General features: G+C 36.4%; 1 protein-coding gene across 8 annotated transcripts in view; it reads left to right on the forward strand.

Annotated features, from left to right (window-relative positions):
- The first annotated feature begins 668 nt into the window (after positions 1-668).
- The window catches only part of LOC132198045 (uncharacterized), a 101,282-nt gene continuing 87,529 nt past the window's right edge, over positions 669-14,421 (forward strand). For 7 of the 8 annotated variants that reach the window (XM_059621774.1, XM_059621777.1, XM_059621776.1 and 4 more), the window contains exon 1: positions 10,353-10,485. The gene's annotated coding sequence lies outside the window, so the exon portion shown is untranslated. Of the gene's footprint in view, positions 810-10,352; positions 10,486-14,421 lie in introns of those variants that run through there. The other variant, XM_059621775.1, reaches the window with a different exon arrangement.

Genomic DNA, 14,421 nt, shown 5'->3' on the forward strand with positions numbered 1-14,421 from the left:
AAAAAATGTAGCTAATTAAATATTCAGTTTTCTTCCATAGGCTTGACGTCAATTTTGCATAATACGTACGGAATGATCCAACTCAAACTATCATTATTTTATACTGAAAAAAGTTTTTTAGATTTGCTGAGACAGCCAATCAATTGGAATTTAATTTTGACCTGAAATTGAAATTTTATCAAAATTTACGCAGCGGTTTCCAAATTATTAAGAAGTAACCGACGAATGCCATCTAAAACTGCCGAAAAGGCCAAATAGTCATTATTAGAACGGATGCAGCTGCATATTTCAAAACTGCTGCATATAGTCACTAAAAGTTTGTATTTTTTAATTTTTGTTACATTTAAAGAATTAAAGTATAAAACCAAATTCATGAAAAAAGTAATAACTCCGCTCCAAATATTGATACTTCAAAAAAATTTCAATGAATCGAGCTGCTGCAGTCAAGCGAGAGAAGCAGAGGCGGGCGCGTATTTATGCTTATTTCGCGACAACGGCTGATCGGATCACAAAATAAACAGCACCACGAGCCAAAAATCTAAAACAATAAAAAAATCCCAGTCCTTTCACTCCAATTTCAACTTCTGTTGCCGCCCCTCTCTTGAAAAACAAATGAAAAGTGCGCCATATTCGGACCATATGACCAGTACCAGCTGGAGTTTCATCATGCACTCTGCATGGTAGTTTTCGTTATGCATGCTGATTTTGGCCCAAAATCGTGGCCGAAAGTGCCGAAGCGACGACCACCACAAGAAAGGACATCGCCGGCTGGTCAGCTAGGCCAAGATTCGACGCGTTGCCGACGCCAGGTGTGTATAATTGTTCAGTTTGCTCGTTTTCCGTTTCTCTCGCCGAATTGGCTTAATTGACGAGCTTAAGCTTGTCTGTTAAAGCCTCTTTTTTCAGTTATCACTGTGGCAATTACTGCCCTTGTGTTGGAAATTAATTATAACAGGTAATAGGAGGAGAAATTTGAGGATTCAAAATTTCTATGATAATTGATTAACCATTCGGTTTCTTCTGGGTTTCATTGAATTCCGCTTAATTAACTGCATAACTTGGGATCTTATATTATTTAAACTGAAAAAATAATTTAATTAATTAAGACACTTTTAAATTTAATAAGGCTACAATTCCGGCTATGCAGTCTGGTGTTTTCTGCGGTTTCCATCAGACATTCCAGGCGAATGCCGGCAAGATTCATTCATAGGCCTCAGTCGCTCACCTTCCGCAACCTTGAAATTCCCAACAACCAAACCTCATCCAATCTTCTTTCTCCTCGGCCCACTGTAATAATCTTAAAAGGGAAATAAAAATTTTCATTTTGTGTTTATAAAAATAAAAAGTAGAGATTTTAAAAAATTAAATAAACAAAAGATCAAAAAAGTTGCAGTTGTACATGAATGATAAAAAAGCAAATTGTAAACTTTCTCCAATTTACTTTAAATTTACACTTAAATTTTATAATTATGAAAAGGCTGAACGGTTTACAATGTGTTTTAATTATAAAGTCAGTTTTAAATCTATTCTTGTTCCAAAATTTGGTATTTAAATTTTTTTGCCATTCATAAAACTCTCAATTTAATTTCAGTCTTTAAAGCAGTTTTGAGTAAAAAAAAACAATCGTCATAGCACCGTTTCGCAACTTTCATTCACACTTTCAATCTACAAAAAATGGCGTGCTGGAGAGTGTTTTTTCCCACTGTGGTTGTGAAAATTTCCATGTCTGGCTAGTTATTATTCCAATTCGATTTTGTTCACCGCCCCGGAAAGGACGCGCCAATTAATAAAATGCCAATAGAGCAGGCCAATTATGGAGGCGGCGGGTGTGTCGCAAGGCTAGGAGTGAATTTTTCCGCCCTACTTGCTGCACTGGGTTGATTAGGGCAAACAAAGGCACTTGAGCGCGCGCGCCTCCCGCCGCTGCTTTTTTTTACACAAACACCAAATTGAATAATAACGACGATAAGATTGTTAGTCGCCGCCGCCGCCTCGGGTGAATCTGAAAAAGCTGAAAAAAGCAACAACGCGGTTTTGCACGAAGGAGGCTTTTGAGTTTTTACAATATACACACGCCGGCACTCATAAAAAATACATTTCATTAAGGGGTGTTTTACTCTGCTCGGGGAGAGAAAAAGCAACAACTAAATTTGTTATCTGGCACGTAAAGAGGAAAAAATGAAGTCGAATTTATTCTCGCCGCGCCTTTTGCTCTCATCTCCGTGTGCATCCTCCTTTATTCAGAAACTGGTGCTGGGTTTTTATCCTTGACACTTTTTTAAGGGCCCGCTATAAATTTGGTGCCGGCGAAAAAACCGCGAGCATAAAGTGGATTTTTCCGCGTGTAATGCACCGGGCGGGAGAGCGGGCGAGAGAGATGAGATTTTGACTTGCTTTTGCCGCCAAAATTGATTACTCTTTGAACGGCACTCAGAAAGAAAACGCGCCCCAGAGATAAAACCTTGTACTTTTGCATCTACCAGAACTCAATTTTTAAACCGAATGAAAAAGACGTCCCTTTAGAATTCTAAGCATTTCTCAATTAATTATTCATATTTTGAAGTGAATGTTTTATAAACGACCTTAAACCTGGGAAAAATACAAAATTAGCCAAGGAATCGAATTGATCTAAAAATGTATTTCTCGCAGGGAGTTTTGTTAGATATGTATTTATATAAATTTAATATTATTGTTGTTTATTTGACCATATTGCTACAAATACATTGTTTTCATTTGATTGCTGAAAACAATTTATTTGAAAAAAAGGAATTGTTGTGCAAAACGGCACCACCAAAAGCAAGAATGTTGCTAAAACTTCCAAGATAAAAAAAGACCCCATCCGCCGCTCGGTTGACTAATTGTTGAGTTTTTTAGCTTCTCGCTTACATATCAAAAATTTTTCCTTGCAGAGGGTGGGAAACTGATCCACGGGGCAGGTTTTCAGAGCGTACAGAAGGTCATTCCAGGGCCCATTGATGAAAGGAAGATTGGTGTTTTTATGATTTTGCAAAAGAGTATCATTAAGAAATTTGAAATGGCTGGCAATTTTTGAGTTTTTAAAATTATCCGCTTTAAATCTGGAAATTATAATAAAAAGAAGAACCTCACGTTATAGCATAATAAGTATAATTATACTCGAATGTCCAAAATTTTTTTCTTTTGTCATTTGCAAACTGCTTGTGATTTGTTTATTTTCAAAAATAGCCGTTAAAATTTTCTAAAAGTATTCAAAATTCAACTATAATATAAGAATTTACAGAAATCAGAGCGTTGACATTTTTCTTTTAACGATTATATAAATTATCAAATTTTGATATAAAATAAAAAGAAATTCCTGATATTTGAATTGAAATTCGCCTTTTTCACCAAAAAGATTTTGTTTATAGAAAAAACTGATACACATAATATATCAGTTTTTTTTTTCAATAAACAACTAAAAAAGCCACCGAGGAAAATCTGAACCATGAAAATATCTCGAATCGTGAATTTTTTTTAAAAATTTAAACAAGCAAAATCAAGTGAACTTTTAATCACTTTATCTTTGACTATATTTCTCGTATAGAAATCGAATTCCACCATTTTAATCAAAATGAAATGAAGTGTGATAACAATTGTGAAAAGGTTAATTATTGTGCGAGAGCGGAATGAAAAAGTAAATTCCGTTGATATTAAAATTTGCGATTCCGTGTGCGGAGGGCCCGGCGTTAATTACAAAGTTTTAATTATTCCATACAAACGACAAGAATAATAATAGTAAAGCGTCAACAGTCGTGCCCGAAAGTGCCCTCTATTACTGCGCCGTTGTTCCCTGCGGGGGCGCAGCTTTTGGGGTGCGTCGGCTGGCCAGACCAAGTTATTCCGCAGGGCGGCTTCGATTTGAGTAGGCACGTTTGCGCGTGTTGTGCCGAGCCGCAGCGAGGGACAATAACAACGCCTGCGGCCCTCTGTATATCTTTGCATCACAATAACACACACATACAACCCAGTGTCAGAGTCAAGAGTGGTGAAAAAGAATGCCGTGTCGGTTTTGTTATGAGCCGCAGCCTCTCTGCCACCCCCTTAAAATCTCGCTTTGTGCGCTTGGCCTGCCCGTATCGTTGGCTGCGCCGCAGCTACTTTTTCATTTTCCAAACTGCCAGATGATGATACATGTACCAATTTTGATTCACCTCTCATACACCCTCTCGGTTCGCAGCTGCCAAAAGAGCACACGCGAGCGAGCGAGAGAGGCAGCCCATGTTTATTTCCATCCCTCACATTCACTCGCTTTTCCTCAAACATTAGTCGAGTGGCACTGATTTTTCGTAAGTGCATCAACCAGAATTTTCAGTCAGACCAAGTTAGACTTTATGAATTATTAATTTTGGCCAAGACGCTGTTTGTTTTCAAATCGAAGATTTTTAATGCTTTAAAGAAAAAATTTAATAAAACTAATTTCTTAATAGTAAAATTTCAGTAAAAAAAAGAGCAGATGATATTTTTATGTTTTGTCCCCTTTAACATTATCAATATTCGTATTTTTCTTTAAATTAATGTTCAAAGTGGAAATTTACAAAACATATACATATACAATAGTAGTCGACTGACCTTGTATGCTCTAAGACGATTAGTCCTTAAACTGAGCCTTGATGTTCATTGGAAGAAGAGGATTTCCTTGAATTATTCCTCAGTTTCCTCTTTATTCAGTATAATTATATGCAAGTCTCTCATTCCCTATGGTCAGTTTTAAGGTGGAGATCCCTTCGGGCTCCTTTATTGATCAAATTTGAGCAAATTTTAATGAACTGCCCGCGCGAATAATGAGTACACAAAAATTGTGACTGCAAGGAGAAAAGTCATCTGGACCATAACGCCCCTCTTCTCAAATTGCTGGCTGTAGGTTTTCTCTTGCGATCGGTTTACCTCCTCCTCCTCCCCCAAGGTATGTTGCGTTCTTATAACATTGTTTTCAGAATCTCCACATCTTTTGCCACACCGCACTTCTCAGGATCAAGAAGTGAAAGAAGAGGACATAGTATATTTATTTATGATTCTCAGAAGGTGCAATCGTTGAGCAATATTTTTATTGTAATGGGATATTATCTTCAATATTATTTTTCCTTTGGGAATTGTTTAACGTAATATTAAGTTTTAGAGGGTCAAAATTTTTCATGAATTTCACCTTGTTTATTTTAAGTAGTACTTTCCTTCGATTGATCCAGGGTTGATCAGGGAAAAATGTGCTTTTTTAAATATTAGGAAAGATAAGAAACAAATTTAGTTTGCCAAAATGAAAGTTAATGTAATACCTTTTTAAATATAAAAAAATATTTAAAGCGGATTAAAACTGAACGAAATGTGGTTTGCCCGTCGCAGATTAAGCCGCTTTTTTTAAATATTTTTTTACCCAACTTTATATAACACATAATATCATAGAGGAAAATGTTCTCCATATAAATTGGCGATCGGACAATGGCACGCTTGCTTTCCTTGTGGGTCCTAAATAGAAAAATAAAATTCGAAAACTGGGCGCACCAACAAAAGAAGCAATAAAAGGCGAATCAGAAGTGCGGGTCTTTATGGTGCGCGGGTCGGCGGGTGCGCTCGTAAAGCGGAAGGGCGAGCCGCAGTGGTTATGCAACCTGGCGGACAGACGCGTCGGACGGGAAGAGAGGCGCGGAAAAAACAGGCGCTCTCTTTGCGACGAGACGACGACGCTTAATGACGAAATTAGCCGTCGCAAAACGAAACGAGCGGGATTTCGGCGGTGCCTAATCTGGGCAGGCGCATGCATATTCTTTATTGTTATGTGCGTTGCCGCTGACTTGCCGCCTTTATGGTAATGCAATAATAAATGTTTTTATTATTATCTTGCGTGTGAGCCGCAAAACAGGCCGACTTTTAATGGGCTCGGAACCCCAGCCAAACAGGGGCCTGCCCAGAAAGCAAAATTTTAGGTTCATGGAAAAAGTTTTTGGCTGAAAACATAGTAACATAATTTAGAATCAAGTTAGCGGACATGGTGGCATCAGATTTTTATTAAATTCACTTTAAAAATTAGCAATGAGACATTTTTCAAGTAATTTAAATACCGTTAATTAATTTTATTAAAAATTAGAATTCCTTTTTAAAAATGTGGGCTAAATCACAAAATTTTTATTGTAGAAAAGTATTAATGCAATTCAAATCAAAATTTTTATATTATTTGATTTTAAAATATGAAATATGAAAACTAATCATATATGATTAAGCAACTTTCAAGGGATGATTTTAATTTCTCGTTTGAAAGTATAAGTCAGATAGCTCACTCACTGGGCATATAAATTTTTTAACAAATTTAAAATAAAAATGTTATTTTTCTGTTCAATGTATCAGAAACGGAAAGCTTATATGCCTATTATTATTTTCCTGAAAACCACAAAGAAGGTTTGAATCACAAAACGCTTTTTGAAAGGAAATAACGAGCGTGTTAGAAACAGATCGGCCTGAGCTGCTTACTTTTGTCAATTGGAGCTTTTGCGCGAGGCCCGCAGTGGAGGCGGCCGCAAGGGTTAAATAGGGCCCCATTGTTGGCGCGCAATTTTATTTCCTGTCGCCCCGTGCTTTTCAAGAGAGCAAACCGACTTGCAACAAGATGCTTTGCTTTGGCCGCCTTCCGCCCTTTTGTGCCTTTCAAAACCCACGACTCGCATATAATTGGCCTGTTCGCAGCTAGGCAGGTGAAAAATGGCGGCGCAGAATTAAATGGGAAGAGATAAAATCATTCAAGAGGAGAGAGAGAAAAAGGAAAAATCTGCTCTGCCCCCACTCATCGATCGAGCCGCATTCTAATTAATGCATCGGCCTGTCGAGAAAAAGTTTCCAATCTAACTTGCATTGATCCAGCAAGGGAAAAGAAGGCGCCCAAGAGTCTCTTTTAATTCAACTTACTGGTTTGGAAGTTTTGTGGCTAAAACTTATTCATTCTCAGTGGATCTCTCTTCTTGATAGAGTGCTAATTTGAATGTAAAGGACTCTAATTTTCTGCTTATAGCTACGTATTGACCTTTCTAGAGTACGCATTTCATCTAGTTTGAATTTTCTGAATTATTTATTTATTATTATTTAAACACATTTTATACATGATTTTAAATTAAAATTAGCTTTTTCCGATGGGTATTGTGAGTTATTTATTGTTTAAGAAAAAACAATATCCTGCTCTAAATGTTTCGGCTGCGGGCTGCAGCTATAATTCATTAGCTGTGAAATCATTTTGACAAAAATTAGTACAGAAATCAGATGTTTTAAAAATATTCATTTTTCCTGGAAAGCCAACCAAAAAATAATTATTTAAAAAATTATATATATATTTTTTTTTCAATTTTAAATCAATTTGTCAAATTTTGTGTTGAAAATTGTTACTTCAAATGAAAAACATTTTTAAATTATTGTATTTTATACTAATTCGTGTCAAAATGATTTCACAGCTCATAAATTATGGCTGCAGCCCGCATCCGAAACATGTTGAGCATAGCAGGATATTGTTTTTACCGGTTTTTTCTTAAGCAATAAACAGCTCGCAAAATCCATTGAGGAAAAGGCGACTTTGCATTGAAATCACTATGAATCAACCCTCCTCGATCGTGAAATACTACCACAACATTTTATACATATCAACTCCCGTGTTTTCTGCAAAATTAAGCTTCATGAATAAAGAGCTTTTATGATTTTAAGGCATTAAGGCAGAAGTTAAAATTTTAAGTCTATCTCACTATATTGATTAAACAGAGCTAGTGAGCAAACGTTTGTTGCAAATTAATTCAACATGCGTATCTAGTTGAAAGTAGAGAAATAAATTAGGACTTATATTTCTACTAGAATATATTTCAGGCTCAAATGTTTGAATTGGTGTTTGTTTTAAACAGGAACTTTTTATACATAGATCCGCACGTTTAGGCGAGGAAGGAAGCAAACTCTAAACATTTCCATTTCGAATAAACATGTTAAACTATGCAAATCGTCTTTCCAAGTACCAGTGAAACACGACGTAATGTACTTTGTCTTTCTGCCACCATTGCTCCCTTCTTCTTATCGAACAACGGCATCGCGTGAATTCGAATCTATTTCAGGGTGAGTGGCTTAAATTATTGATCAGAAGTGGTATTTCCTCGCGATCGATATATGTGTGCAATGGTAATGCAGAAGGTCAATGAGGTCCACCCGATTCCCCCTGTGTGCCACTCGGCGGATTAAGAAAACTTGAGGCAAAGTGGATATCGCGAAGAATATTAAATTTGCATCCAAATCGAGATAATATATAAAACACAAATTGAGTTGGCACTGAAAATTCTTCCTTTCATTTTCGCAAGTCAAGGCCACGCCAAAGATAAACAGAGAGCAAGGGAGAGGAGCCGATGAAGGATGAAATCGATTTTGTAATCAACGCACTCCATTAACAACAACTGCGATTCGCCAGCCGAGATATTTTTAATTATTCCCAATATCCAATTTCACATCTCGTCATCTGCGGCGCGAAATAAAGGAGCGAGAGAGAGAGAATGAAAAAGAAAAGTTAAGGCCGCGAATCAATAAAGGCCGCAGACCGAGCCTTGAACTTTGCCAAAATCATACAGAGCCGTTGTGTGAGAAGAAGTGAGTCGCCAAAATTGTGCCGAAATTTGACCAGAACAACGTGTAGCCGTTTTTGCGAGAAATTCTTTGAAACTCAGGGAAACTCCTTTTATTTGAGAAAAAATGCCAAAATGCAGAAAATGTTCGACTTTTGATTCATTTTACTACTACTGAAATGGCTTTCTGCTCATTTTTCCAATTTAATTTTTTTTTTCATGTATGACATGAGTAGAATAAACAACAATACTATCAAGTGAATAATTAATATTCAATTTTGTCATTTTGTGGTACAATTTAACGATCCAGGGTTGATTCATGGTGATTTGAATTTGAAGTCGGCTTTTCCACGATGGGTTTTGTAATTTCACAGCTCATGGATTATGGCTGCAGCCCGCAGCCAAAACATGCAGAACATAATGTTTTTTCTTAAACGATAATAAACCAACTCACAAAACTCTCATCAAGGAAAAGTCGACTGTAAATTCAAATCACCATGAAATTATATTCAATTTAACTCCATCAGTTGTAATAATCATCAGATATATATTTTTTTTAAATTTCAGAGGGACATCAATTTTCGAAACATATTTACAACAAATTGATATTTTTTAATATACAATCATTTATAAAATTAAACAATATTAAAATTAGTGTTTAATAGAATCGTACAACTAAAAGAAATATCTTACTGGTGGCGAGTTCAAAATGTATTATGATCTTCTTTCCTTATTATGAGGGTGCTGGATTGAAGCCAAGGCGATGATTAACTGTCACTCATTATATAGGTCGAGTCCGCCTTAGATATTTGGAAGAAGAAAAATCATATCATGCAGCTTTTCCTTTGACCTAAATAAATCTGTCACTAAAAACAAAATCGGAAATCTCCTGACATCGCCAATTATGCGAATTGAATCGTCATGAATATTTTGTTTTATCAAGCAAATTGTGGTAGGGTATGAAAAAATTTAAAAATTTCCATGTCAGTAGAAATGGATACATATTTTTCTATTCTTTCGGATGATTTTAAAATTTTAATTGCATGAATAAGTTTTCTTCATTAAAAACTTTGACATTTAATTTTACTATTTTATTTTCATATCAATTTTATATGGGAGTTAAGATTTGTGGTTCAATTTTGTATTCCAAACTTTGAAAACTCTTGAGCAAAAATTCGAATGAAGAGTGTCTTTAGAAATTATATATTTTTTTTTTGTTATTTACTATTATAGTTCGCGTGAAAAATGAATTGAAAGTTATAAAAACTCAGATGAATTTTATTCAATTTTTTTTACATCTTTCTCGGGGCGAGGAGAAAAAAAAATTAAATTTTCTTTGTGTTCTTATCTATTTTTTTTCGGGCCATGAGTGGGTTTTCCGTCGGCTGATTTGATCTCGCAGTAATTTAAGAGTGGCAACAAAATCGCTCACCGCCCAACACATTATTATTGCAAGGCACAGCTCCGGTGGCTCGAGGCTGTTCGGCAAAGAAAAAGAAATTCCAAGCACGAACGCGCGGCGGCGAGAAATCTGACAATTTTGCGTCGACGATCAATTCGAGATTATTTTCGCCTTCAACAGTTGAAACGTGTCGCATCAAGGTGAAAGTACAAAAGCAGCTTTTTGCTGATTGGGGGGCTGCACTGGTTTTTGCGCAAAAATGCAAATAGCTTAGTTCGGCAGTGCCGGGTGTAGGTGGTGTTGGCGGCGACGAGCACCGCGCGCGGCTCCACCCTTCACGTCGTGCTGATCGATTGTGCAGAAGCGGAGAAGCGAGGTGGAGTGCCTTGGGTTCACTTCGTCCGGCGCAAACGGCCGAGCCGAAACACAGACATAACGAGCAGCACCCACCTCGTGCCAACACCGTCAATTTCACTGCAACAACTCTCACCGGCACAGGTCAGTCTAACTGAAATAACAAAAAAACCGCACCCAAAATTTAGAAAAAAATTCAAAAATTCAATTTTGAAATGAAAATTTAACTAAAATTATTTTTTCATTATTAATAATAAAATTCATGTAGATTAATTTTCTTTAAATATAAATATTTATATAATTTTTGTATAGTTGAAAATTTAATTACCTAAAATTAATTGCAGGTTAATAATAATAATTATTCATTTGTAAACAATGGCAATTCCAAATAATTCGAATATAAAGTCTGTTTCTTTTTTATAATCACTTGGAGTCATAAAAAATAGTTCTGAGTTATTCTTTTCTGCCATTAATAAACTTAATTTTTTTCATAATATTCTGTGTACACTTTTATTCGGATTTATGAGTGCGTTTATTAGAATATCAATCATTTTGGCGGAATGAGCTTCTCGCCTGCACCCCACTCGCCTTTTCTCTGCTTCAATTCGCCGCGCTCCTCTCGCGCGCGCTGCGAAAATAAATCTTGCACACTGACGAGATGGATTCGTCGGCGCAAAGCAAAAGCTATTTTCGAATAACCATTAGCAGTCCAGTCGCGGTAAACAGACTAAGACATTCGCGCCAGAGGTCATATCCCTCTGTGTCTACCGCAAATTTGATTTCTTTGTGTTGAGAAAAAGATTAGGTTAAATTTTCGGAGAAGCTCTTGATTGCAGCGAATTCTCCTCCGTCTTCCTCCTTTCCTTAGCTCGACTTGAGTCAATTTCCTCTCCGGCTCGCTCAGAAAAACTCGCTCTCTCTCGCCGAGAGAGACGGCAAAGTTACTTCCTTTGAAGGATTATTTTTATGGGGAAAGCAGAAGTTGTTGCGAGTTTTTCAAAATTCCGAGAAAAAAGAGAAATATGAACAAATGAAAGAAGAGTTCTGACGGCCGATCGAACGGGGCAAAAAAAAAATGCAGCTTTGAATAAATTTTTTGGCTCAAAGAGTCTGCAGAATGCAAATTAATTTCGTCGAGAGCTCTTCCGAGGAAAAAAACAGTGCTTTGTGAGCCTCAAGTTCATTTTGGCAGACTTCCTTTTTTATTACTAAAATATAAAATAAAATTAATTGACCAACTTTTATATAAAAGTTGCAATTTTTAATATCCTCCTGATAATTTTTTGCCCTGTTACTAAAAAAATCCATTTTTTTTTTTAAATTATCTAGTATTTGTGTAAAAATAAAGAGTTTTGGATTTTGTTTTGGATTGGTCTTATTGTTAACGTGGAATATGAACTCCTGGTTCCATGGGATTGGAAATATTAAAAAAAAGTTAAACGTTTAAATATAAACAGCAGAAAATAATATAACCTCATAAAAATTTTTTTAAATGAGATATATGAAATTAACTTTTTAATTGTATCGGTATACTTAAAACGAGCGTAATTATCTTAATATGGTTGCCACACATGTAAAACGTGCACCAATGCATAGGAGAGGTCACGTAAAAATCCATTGTTGACCAAGACGGTCAAGGCATTGTAAAACATTGTTAAGTAATCAATGAAAGGAAATAACAGTAATAAGCCAAAGAAGGAATTAAATGGCGCGAACACTTTCCCCACCTCTATAATTACTTCTAAACTTCAAAAGTTAATCATATTAAAGGTCAGATCGTGAAGAAAAGATTTGTGACCAAAAACCGCTGGTTCACCGTTTCATATTTTGTGAAAAACCTTTGATTGGCCATCATTCATCTCGTATTGGCTTCTTTCATTGAAAACTTTGAGATTCTTTATTTTGTAAATTTATTTTATTTCACATATTTTTATCTATTTTAGCGTTGCTTATATCAACTTTAATTCAAACTTGCTCATTAATTTGTAATCAAGTTTTGGAATGAGACTAGATTTAGAAAAAACTTTTGCTCGGCCGCCTACCCTAGTTGCTAAGCACTTTTTGATAAGTGCGCAACTTTTTATGCTCCTTTTTTTAAAACACCTGAAACTTGGGCAGATTTATCAAAACGAGCGCATGCTTTTCCTCAATTTGGCTAAAGAGCCGGTGTTTAACGCCCGCGCGTCTTTTGCCACTTTAATCAGCAAAATTATAATCCCGGCACTGCCACAACAATAAGCTCGCCTCAATTCCCAGAAGACGTTTGTTTCCTGAGCATTCCAGAATATTCTCCCCGAGCGACGCAAACACCAAGTGTGCATCTGCAATTAATCAGATTAATGTAACGTAATTGAATTCGGGAGCGCTGTTGCTTTTAATTAAGGCGGACGGTTATGATTTTGCCGGTGGTGCGGTTCAAGTTATTGCCGTTCCGATTCAATTAGCGACGCGTGCGGTTTGCGATTGGACGTACCGACGTGTGTGTATGGTTGTTGCGTCGCGTGTCGACGAGACGCCCCTGCATATTCCGATTCATTATTTATCGCGCGTCTGCCCCGCCACGACGACGAGAGCCTCCATACACCGACCCTTCCACTCCGCAACGTCACTTTGCCTCCAAATTGTTGTGCACACACACACACACATCAGACCGAGTTGCGAAAAACTGCTGATGTCGATCGATGCGTGTCCCATCGACCCCCTCTCCACTTCAATTTAACGCAATTTGTCACAACAGCATTTGGTTATCAATCAGGTGATTATTCACATTTGATTTCTAAAATTGAATCACACGCTTGAGATCATCTAGCGATTTTTAATTTTATTTTTATGTATATCAAATATAAATAAAACAATTTAGTTGAAAAAATGTAATGAAAAATTTATGAATCTACTAAAATATTAAGTAATATTTAACATATTTAATTTCCATAAAAAGTGTTGATTTTGGAGAAATATATAATGACGATAAAACCCACAAATTCTTTACCCTTTAAATTATTTGCAAATTACAAAATAAAAAGAAACCCAGTATATTTGAAAATTTGAAAAGAAATTTTAATCAACTCTTGCGCATCTCCCTTCAATGTCTCTCATTAAGAATTCCACGTTTCCATATTCAACATATAACTTGCATGCGGAAAATGGACTGCCATCTAGTTAGGTTTTTTTTTTTGCTCAGTGAGTAGTTTTATTGTTCAAACTTTCAAACTTTTCCTCCAATGAAAAATTGAGCCGGAATGGGAGCAACGCGCTTTCCTCATTGGGAAACGGATTGTTTATCCTACATTTGCATGGAAACACTATGAGTTTTGTTTACGACCTGCTGCAGCTTTGCGTCATGAACTCCGCACCGCTCTCTCTCCTCGTTCTCTTAACACAAGTAACTCATCTAGCTGAACAATAACATAGAATTGCGGTCGATCTGCGCATTTACTTGGCTTATACGCTCTCTAACAATTTCATATATTTTAAGTAATTAGGACAAGAAAATTTCATTTTTTTTTATAATTACCTTATTACGGCAAATCTGATACAAATTATATTTATTTGAAACTTTTTTATACATTAAAAAAAAGCTAATTTTGTAGACCTACAATAATTAAAGTAGATTTTTGAAACAAAAAAAAAATGTCAGTAAAAGCCACATTATTTAGACATTTGATAAAAAGATACCTTCTCTTGTGACATTTTTCCAATTAAAGCTTCAGCCTCCTTTTGAAAATTCAATTTTTTGGTCGACTGCGCCACATTAGCGGTGAAAACAATTGCGAAAAAGCGTCATCCATATTCATTTGGCGCACCCTGACACCATCGACGGGCGCTAAGCCGCTGCAGCGAAATAATAATTTGCGCCGTGAATGCATAATTTCGGGGCTAATTGGGCCGGGGCCGAATCAGCGGAAATCTCATCCACCGTTGTTAACAAACAAACAAGCGTCTCTCTCCTCCACCGCATTACCCGAAACAATTGTGTGTGTGTGTGGCAAGGCAAAAGTGGAGCGTCTGAATCTTTTATGCTCTCCGCAAACCAAATGATTCAATTATCATCCATGCTCTTCCGCTGGCGAAACGAACGCA

This window comes from Neocloeon triangulifer, unplaced genomic scaffold (assembly GCF_031216515.1).
Source record: "Neocloeon triangulifer isolate White Clay Creek 2 clone unplaced genomic scaffold, ASM3121651v1 ptg000012l, whole genome shotgun sequence".
Lineage (NCBI taxonomy): Eukaryota > Metazoa > Arthropoda > Insecta > Ephemeroptera > Baetidae > Neocloeon > Neocloeon triangulifer.